Source organism: Suricata suricatta, chromosome 10 (genome assembly GCF_006229205.1).
Source record: "Suricata suricatta isolate VVHF042 chromosome 10, meerkat_22Aug2017_6uvM2_HiC, whole genome shotgun sequence".
Taxonomy (NCBI): domain Eukaryota; kingdom Metazoa; phylum Chordata; class Mammalia; order Carnivora; family Herpestidae; genus Suricata; species Suricata suricatta.
Genome location: NC_043709.1, coordinates 58,022,544 through 58,033,061, shown reverse-complemented (window position 1 = coordinate 58,033,061; position 10,518 = coordinate 58,022,544). Strand labels below are relative to the sequence as shown.

Sequence of the window (10,518 nt, the reverse complement as noted above, 5' to 3'; positions counted from 1 at the left end):
TGAATGGATCAAGAAGATGTGGTGTATATATACAATGGAGTATTACATGGCAATGAGAAAGAATAAAATCTGGCCATTTGTAGGAAAGTGGATGGACCTTGAAGGGTGCCATGCTAAGCGAAATAAGTCAGGCAGAGAAGGACAGATACCATATGTTTGCACTCATAAGTCTAACAGGAGAACATGAGAAACCTAATGTAGGACCATGGGGAGGGGAAGAGGGAAAGAGAGTTGGGGAGAAAGAAGGACGCAAAACCTGAGAGACTATTTAATACTGAAAAGGAACCGAGGGTTGAAGGGAAAGGGGAAGTGGGAAAAGAAGTGGTGGTGATGGAGGAGGGCACTTGTGGGGAAGAGCACTGGGTGTTATATGGAAACCAATTTGACAATAAACTATTAAAAAAAAATAAAGGGCTCGATGCAGTAAAATAAAAGATCTTTAAAAAAATAGAAAAGAAAAAGAAATTAAGAAAATAATCCCATATACAATAGTATCAAAAGACTAAAATACTTAAGAATAGTTTAACCAAGGATCTATATACACTAATGAAGAAAATGACATTAATGAGGAAAATGGAATAAATGGCAAATAAATAAATGGCAAGATATAGCATGCTCATGGACTGAAAAAATATTGTTAAAATGTCCATACTGCCCAAAGCAATCCACATTTTCAGGGCAATCTTGACAAAAATTCCAATGTCAATTTTCACACACACACACACACACACACACACACACACACACACAAAATGATCCCCAAATCTGTATGGAATTACAAAATCTCTCAATAGCCAAATAAATCTTGATAAAGAAAAACAAAGCTGGAGTCATCACATTTTCTGATTTCAAACCATATTACAAAGCTACATTACTCAACACAGTATGGTATTAGCATAAAAGCTGACACATAGATCAATGAAACAGAATATCAAGGCTAGAAATAAACCCACACAAATATAATCAACTCAATTATGATAAAGGAGCCAAAAATATATAACAAGAAACGATTTTCATTTTTTTTTCTCTTCAAAAAATTGTGCTGGGAAAACTGAGTTGTCACATGCAAAAGAATAAAATTATGGTCAGAATGGCTAACACTAACAACTCATGAAACAGATGAAACAACGAAACAACAAAAGTTGGTGAGTAAGTGAAGAAAGAGGATCTCTTTTCCACTGCTGGTGGGAATGCAAACTGGTGTAGGCCACTCTGGAAAACAGTATGGAGATTCCTCAAAACATTAAAAATAGAACTACCCTATGACCCAGCAATTGCACTACTGTGTATTTATCCAAGGGATACAGGTGTGCTGTTTTGAAGGGACACATTCACTCCAATGTTTATAGCAGCACTATCAACAGTAGCCAAAGTAAGGAAAGAGTCCAAATGTCCATTGATGGATGAATGGATAAAGAAGATGTGGTGTATATATATATTTTTCATCGAAAAGAATGAAATCTTGCCATTTTCAATTATGTGGATGGAACCAGAGGGTATTATGCTAAGTGAAATTAGTAAGTCAGAGAAAGACAAATATCATATGACTTTACTCATATGAGGACTTTAGATATAAAACAGATGGACACAAAGGAAGGGAGGCAAAAATAATATAAAAACAAGGAGAGGGACAAAAACATAAGAGACTCTTAATTATGGAGACAAGCAGGGTTACTGGAGGGGTTGTGGGAGGAAGGATGGGCTAAATGGGTAAGGGGCACTTAGGAATCTGCTTGTGAAATATGCTAACTAACTTGGATGTAAATTTTAAAAAAATAAATTAAAAAAAGAATGCAATTGGACCCCTATCTTATGCCATATACAAAAATCAATTCAAAATAGATAAAAAACTTAAACATGAGACCTGAAACCATAACTCCTAGAAGAAAATATAAGAGGATAAGCTCTCAGACATTGGTCTTGGCAAGGAGTTTTTGGTTTGACACCAAAATCAAAAGCATCAAAAAGCAAAATCAAATAAGTGGAACCACGCCATGTTAATAAACTTCTGCACCACAAAGGAAACCATCCACAAAATGGAAAGGCAATCTACTGAATAGGGGGAAGTACTTGCAAATCATATATCTGATAAGGAGTTAATATCCAAAATATATAAAGAATTTATATAACTCTATAGAAAAAACAGTTTAAGAAATAAGCAGAGGATCCGAATAGTTTTCACAAGAAGACATACAGATGGCCAGCAGGTAAGGGTGCTGAGCATCACTAATCATGAAGGAAACACTAATCACAACCACAGTGAGACACTCACACTTGTTAGAATGGAAGACAAGAGATAAGACAAGAGATAACAAATGTTGGTGAGGATGTAGAGAAAAGAGAACCTTCACATATTGTTGACAGGAATGTAAATTAGTGCAGCCACCATGGAGGCTTCCTCAGTATGGAGGTTTTTCAAAAATAAAAACAGAACTACCATATGACTCAGCAACTCCACGTTTGGGTATTTATCTGAAGGAAACAAAAACACTGGCTTGAATGCACATATGCACCTGCATGTTCACAACAGCATTATTTACAATAGCCAAGACATGGAAACAATTGATAGCACATTGATATATGAATGGATAAAGAAGGATGTGGTATATAAATAATGGAACATTATTCACCATAAAAAAGAAGAAATCTTGCCATCTGCGATATGAATAGACCTTAACAGCATCATACCAAGTGAAATAAGTCAGACACAGAAAAACAAATACCATTTAATCTCACTTATATGTGGAATCTAAATACAAACAAAATTTAAAAATCAAACTAATAGATACAGAGGATAGGTTGGTGATTGTCAAAGACAGGGTATGTTGGGTTGAGCAAAATAGGTAAAGGTGGTCCAAAGGTACAAACTTCTACTTCCAGTTATAAAATAAATAAGTAATAGAGGTGTAACATATAGTATGTTGATTATAGTTAATGACAGTGTATTGTATATCTGAAAGTTGCTAAGAGAGTAGATCTTAAAAGTTCTCACCACCAGGGGCGTCTCAGAGGGTTAAGCATCCGACTTCAGCTATGGTCAGGATCTCACAGCTCATTAGTTCAAGCCCTGCGACCAGCTCTGTGCTGGAAGCCTGGAGCCTGCCTCAGATTCTGTATCTCCCTTTCTGCCCCTCCCCTGTCCATGCTCTGTCTCTCTGTATCTCAAAAATAAACATTAAAAAATTTTTAAGTTCTCATCACCAGAAAAAAAAAAGATTTGTAACTGTGTGCAGGTTAACTAGACTTATTATGACTATTTCAGAGTACACAAAAAATACCAAATCATTACAGTGTACACAAGAAATTAATATAATGGTATATATCAATTATATCCCAACTTAAATTTTTTTGAAATTAAAAGGTAGACTGAGAATGTCAAAGTATTAGTGATGTTAAGAGCAACTGAAAATTTCATATATTGTTTCTGACAATAAAATCTATTACACCAACTTTGAAATTGTTTGCCTGTCAAATATAAATTTGCATTTGATCAGACAATTGAGGCCTAAGTATTTATCTGAGAGCAAGGAAACACCTATCTACACCAAAATTTATGGATCAATGTTCATAACAACTTTATTCACAATAGCCAAGACCCAAAGACATTCATAATGTCTATTGTTGAATAAACAAATTGAGATATATCTAACTGTAGAATAGTTCTCAATAAAACAAAGTAACCACTGATATATGCAATGGTAAATGAATTTAAAAAACACAGAAAGGAAGAACGCCATGTATGATTACATTAATGTGAAACACACAAAAAAAAGGCCTGTGTTTGAAAAAATCTAATCCAATCTAATCTAAAATGACGAAAAGTAGATTTCTGGTTGGCTGGCAATAGAGGGTTTTAACTAGGAAGAGACTAAAGGAACTTTGTAGGGAAATGGAAATGTTCGTTGTTTTCTCAGTGGTGGTAATAATTAGACAGGTATGTTTTCATACAAATTCATCAACTGAAATATTAAAAAGGGTCCATTTATTGTATGTAAATCTTACTTTAATAAACCTACAACCCAACCTTGAACCACGCTAATCCATAAATGAATGAAGATAATAAATATGTAAAAAAAAACCATGTACATTCATGCACAAAGACTTTGAGCCCCACGACGAGCTTTCTGCTGACAGTGCAGAGCCTGCTTGGAATTCTCTCTCTTTCTCTCTTTGTCCATCCATGCTAGCTCTCTCTGTCTCTTTCTCAAATAAATAAACTTTATTAAATGATGCAAGTCAATAATTATTGAGATATATCTAGGTTCACATTTTTCTAAGGAAATAAATAGCTAAGGCAATGTGTATATCCCAATACAGAGGTACTTTTAATGTTTGTGCATTTGCGGTTATCACATGTGACAAACATGGATATATTTATAGAAAGGAAAATATGGACAGATATTTTCCAAAATATTACCTTTTGCTACGTCCAATCTGTCTTTTCCACCATGATTTTCTTATTGTTACATAGTTAATCAAATGTTTTAATATATGATTTGTTCATTTTATGACTATTCAAAAAAAGCAGACAGGGAGGTCTATCATATTTCAACCTCCTTACATGATAAGAATCTGTAAAAAGAAACTGGACTAGGTTAAGGGTTAGTGTTGTCTTGCCAGGGTCTTAAGTGGTTCTATTGCTTATCTGTCTCTAAAGGCCACATTCCCACTGCTACTGTGTCACATTTGTTGGTCTGTTTTTTTATCCTAAGGTCAGATGATACTAGATGATTATACAGATGACTCATTAGCAATTTTTGAATCTGGGTCACCAAGGACTCTGTTTATTAATATCGTTGCAGATTTAGCAAATAAAATAAGTATTAAGCTTGAAATCTGAATTCTCTCAGCAAAATAGTTCAGAACATCAACTCTTCCAATGCTAGTAGGAGTGCCCTTGTACTTGCTTTTCTTCTGGCTGGTTAAAAGTTAAAAAAAAAAAAAACTATTTTCTAGGCTTGTGATGGTACTGTACCTATTGTGAGGGAATTGATGCAATTATCTGAAGCAGAAAACTCAAGGAAATTATATATATTCCCAAGCATATTACTACAGGAGTGGCCAGATTCACCAATAGTGACCAGAAGTCTGCTGCTAGTTTTCAACATTGTATTCGTTTTCAAGTGTATCTATAAGAACACTTTTAGTTAAACAACTTTATCTATAAGAACAGTTTTAGTTAAACAACTTAACAGAGGGCGCCTGGGTGGCTCAGTCGGTTAAGCCTCTGGCTTCGGCTCAGGTCAGATCTCACGTTCGTGGCTCAGGTCAGATCTCACGTTCGTGGGTTCGAGCCCCGCGTCAGGCTCTGTGCTGACAGCTAGCTCAGAGCCTGGAGCCTGCTTCTGGTTCTGTGTCTCCTTCTCTCACTGCCTCTCCCCCTCTCATGCTCTGTCTCTCTCTGTATCAAAAATAAATAAAACATTAAAAAAATTTAAAAAAACAACTTAACAGAAAGAAGCTATGATTTAACTTCCAGAGAGTAAGTATTATAAATTCTTTCATTTCAGTTCAACTTTTTTTGAGACGTGAGTCATATTCACCTTGGGTAAATGAATTTCCTGAGTGTATAAAATTTAGCACTAGAAGTTCTAATATGGCTTTTAGACATCATTTTCAGAATATTTAATCTTGGATAGTGTGTAGTCATTAGTTTAAGAAACAATAAATAAAAGGTCACCTTAGAGTGGCATAATTTGAATGCCATGATGGAAGTGATACATCTCCCAAGCACAAACTATGGGAACTAAAAACTAAAATCCCAACGCTGAGTATGTGCGTTCCCAGCAAAACTAGAGACTGGAGACTGAGAAGGAATGAGGAAATGGATCACTGGAGGGAAGATTACTCCAGATAGATAATCCATGTAAAGTGTTTATTTCAGTATATAGCATATAGTAATGTCTCAATAATATAATATAATGTACAAGGTTAATTCTTTAAAAATCATGGGGAGAAATAGGACGAGAATGCAGACAATTAAGAGTTTCATTTTGGACTTTTTATGTCTGGAGTGCATTTGGTTATGGTGACTGAAGAGCAATCATTTTTGGAAATAAGGAGTTCAAGCAAACACTCATATTATGTGTGTGAAGAAGTAAAGTATTAAGAACTCTTTCAACATAAAAGAGATCAGCAAAAATGAAATAGAAATAAGAAGGTAAAAAGATTGCAGGTAAACATATATGTGGTATTCAGGTACATTATGAGAGAATGCTGTGAATATTGTGTGGTTGAAAGTACACATTCTACTTAGAAATTTGCAAAACTTTAAATGTAAAAAAAATGTGATAAACTTTGGCATAAATTGCTTCATTAGATTCATGAGGACTAAAGAGGACTAGAGTATATTGATTATTGGAAAACCATTCTAGACAAGGTCATTAAAATAGTTAAAATATATTTATTATCCATTATTACCCGTGTACTTTTTAACTACTTTATATACTAACATTTAATTTTTAACTTAGTATGCATATATAAAGGAAAATATTATTTCCATTCTGTAGATGATAAAACTGAGTCACAATAAAAGCAAGCCATGCTTGAAGAATGTATTTAATAGTTCAATCTCAAATTTTTTTGTAGTTAGTGATAAAACAACAGCTTTTTTGGAATGTGTTTCAACCTTAACTATCTGTCTGAAAACAGGGAAAAATTGTAATTATATTACATGCCTATATATTGTACACCCAAAAAATACATATTATCATTCTATACAATATATTTGTCATCAAAACACTTCCTCTCTTCTGTACCATAGTGGGAAATGAGTATAATTTTACACAAAAAAATAATGAGAATCAGGAAAATCAGTAAGGAAGAAGTTATTTAAGTAAAACGCCTATTTTTTTAATTATAATACTGGAACTCAACATATTCAGTAGTGGATGTGGAGAACCTATATATAATTGTGATATATTTGCTCTTTATTACAAGGATCAAACTTGATGGAAATGCATGATGGTGATAATAAAAGTTTAAGATTTAGCTTTAGGAATCAGTCTGTAAATAGGGAAAAATTGACCTCACAAAGCATTAGCAGTCAATTCTACCTGTAGGAGAATAAAATCCTAGGTCTAAGGAAAATAAAATATAAATTGTGAATAAAATGTAATGAGAAGGAAGCACCCATAATATTTTGGAATGTAATATAAACTTTTCTGATTGTTTTAATCTCCCCTGGAATTACCCAAAATATACAATTGTGGAACCTAGGATAATAATGGATTGATATTTGTAAACAAAAATTTTAAGTGCGTAGTTTTTCTTCCATTAATCACACTCAGCATATCGAATATATCTGAATTCTAAATGCAGAATGAAGTCTGAAGTCAATGATGAGAAACCAAACAATAACAAGTTTTATCCTACTGGGACTAACTGATGATCCACAACTGAAGATTATGATTTTCATCTTTCTATTTATCACCTACATGTTGAGTATAACCGGGAATCTGACCATCATCTCCCTTACTTTCATAGATTCTCACCTTAAAACTGCTATGTACTTTTTCCTACAAAATTTCTCCTTCTTAGAAATCTCATTTACCTCTGCTTGTATTCCCAGATATTTGTACAACTTATCAACAGGAGACAAGACAATCACATATGATAACTGTATCATTCAAATGTTTTTTTACTGATCTCTTTGGTGTAACAGAATTTTTCCTCCTTGCCATCATGTCCTAAGATCGGTACGTGGCCATCTGCAAACCCCTGCATTATGTGACCATCATGAACAACAGGGTCTGTAGAAGACTCATCGTTTGGTGCTGAACAACTGGCTTGTTGATCATAATCCAACCGCTCAGCCTGGGCCTAAAACTGGAATTCTGTGACACTAATGTTATTGACCATTTTTTCTGTGATGTATCCCCCCTCCTAAAGATATCATGCTCAGAAACATGGCTAATAGAGCAGATAGTCATGGTCTGTGCTGTGTTGCCTTTTATTATGACCCTTGTAAGTGTAGTTCTATCTCACATATATATCAAGGCCATTCTACCTAAAAACGAAAAAGGTATTTTCTACATGTTCTTCCCACATGATTGTGGTCTCCATCACCTATGGAAGCTGCATTTTCATCTATGTTAGGCCTTCAACAAAGGAATTAGTGGCTAATCATAAGGGTGTGGTAGTCCTCCTTACATCCATTGCTCCTATGCTGAACCCCTTTATTTACACCTTGAGAAACAAGCAAGTAAAACAAGCTATCAAAGACTCAATCAAGGGAATTGTATTATTCTCACAGAATTAATGGAATTTCCTAATGTAGAGGAATAAAAAGTATATTCCTTTAGATTTTTAAGTCATTCCTTTCTTGGCGATGAAACTATTTTAGGAAGCTCTCTTTGAAAGAAAAACGACAGCCTTTCCAACAGGTGGTGTTAGGAGAGCTGGACAGCGACATGTAGAAAAATGAAACTAGACCACTTTCCTACACCATTCACAAAAATAAACTCAAAATGAATAAAGGATCTGAATGTGAAACAGGAAACCATTAAAACCCTTGAGGAGAAAGCAGAAGATAGCCTCCTAAACCTCAATCGCAGCAATTTCTTCCTCAACATATCCTCACAGGCAAGGGAATCAAGAACAAATAATAACTACTGGGACCTCATCAAGATAAAAAGCTTCTGCAAGGCAAAGGAAACAATCAAGAAAACTAACAGGCAACCAACAGAATGGGAAAAGATAGTGGCAAATGGCATATCAGATAAAGGGCTAGTATCCAAAATATATAAGGAGCTCACTAAACCCCATACACAAAAAAATGAATAATCCAGTGAATAAATGGGCAGAAGACCTGAATAGACACTTCTCCAAAGAGAACATCCAGATGGCAAACAGGCACATGAAACGATGCTCAGCATCACTCATCATCAGGGAAATACAAATCAAAACCAAACTGAAATACCACCTCACACGGGTCAGAGTCGCTAAAATGAACAAATCAAGAAACTATAGATGCTGGCGTGGATATGGAGAAACAGTCACTCTCCTACATTGTTGGTGGGAATGTAAACTGGTGCAGCCGATCTGGAAAACAGTGTGGAGGTTCCTCAGAAAACTATCGATAGAACTCCCCTATGACCCAGCAATAACATTGCTAGGGATTTACCCAAAGGTTACAGAAGTGCTGATGCATAGGAGCACATGTACCCCAATGTTCATAGTGGCACTTTCTACAATAGCCAGATCATGAAAAGAGCCTAAATGTCCATCAACTGATGAATGGATCGAGAAGAGGTGGTTTATATATACAATGGAGTACTATATGGCAATGAGGAAGAATGAAATCTGGCCATATAGCAAAGTGAATGGACCTCGAGAGTGTCATGCTAAGCGAAATAAGTCAGGCAGAAAGCTCAGATACCATATGTTTGCACTCATAGGTCTAACAGGAGAAACCTAACAGAGGACCATAGGGAGGGGAAGCAGGAAAGAGAGCTGGGGAAAGTGAGGGACACAAATCATGAGAGACTACTGGATACTGAAAATGAACTATGGACTGAAGGGTGAGGGGGAGCGAGGGAAGGGGGTGATGATCATGGTGGGGTCACTTGTGTGGAGAAGCACTGGGTGTTATATGGAATCCATTTGAAAATAAACTATTAAAAAAACATTTTCTCCCGTTCCATAGGTTGCCTTCTCATGTTGGTGGTCTCTTCCTTTGCTATGTAGAAGCTTTTTAATTCATCATAGTCCCAGTTGTTTACTTTTCCTTGTGTTGCTTATATTTTTGGTGTCATATTAAAAAAAATCATTGTAAAGACCAATGTCAAGAATATTTTTTCATATGTTTTTTTTCTTGTATGAATCATTCATGAAGAACTGACTCTAAATTCATGGACAGAAGTACTCTTTCCAAGTGGAATTTTATCATTCAGTTTTGTACCCCCTGCTATGAAACGTAACTCAATTTAAGAAGAGAAAAAAAGAAAGCAAAGAAAATCAAATTCAATTGAATGTCACTGGATATATCCACTTCTCAAAGGTCAGGGTTCTCCTGGCTGATATGGTGTAAGAATGAGACAGTATCTCCAGATAGTCTTTTAGGTTTAATTTTATCCCTACCAGGGCGCCTGCGTGGCTCAGTCGGTTGAGCGTCCCAAGTTTGGCTCAGGTCATGATCTCAAGGTTCGTGTGTTCAAGTCCCGCATCGGGCTCTGTGCTGACAGCTAGTTCAGAGCCTGGAGGCTGTTTTAGTATTCTGTGTCTCCCTCTCTCTTTGACCCTTCCCTGCTCATGCTGTTTCTCTCTCTCTCTCAAAAATAAAAATGAAAAATACATATTTTATCTTTATCATTGCTTGTTATGAGAGTACTGTTTACCATAAACATTACTTCCAACTCTATAAATGCAAAGAATAATGACTGTTTTAGTTTGAATTCATAGGAGACCACAGACCACATGGTCTGATATTCTCATGACACCATTAATCAAAATCTGAATTACCCATTACTGGGTCCCATATTTTATCTATTCTGTCTACATCCAATTATGCAATATTTA

The 10,518-nt window shown here is 35.3% G+C and overlaps 1 protein-coding gene and 1 pseudogene across 1 annotated transcript in view; one reads left to right on the top strand and one right to left on the bottom strand.

Annotated features, from left to right (window-relative positions):
- Positions 1 to 10,518, bottom strand: part of LOC115303619 (olfactory receptor 6C70-like) — a 104,469-nt gene that overhangs the window by 17,332 nt on the left and 76,619 nt on the right. The window lies entirely within an intron of this gene.
- On the top strand, positions 7,338 to 8,260 carry LOC115303617 (annotated as a pseudogene).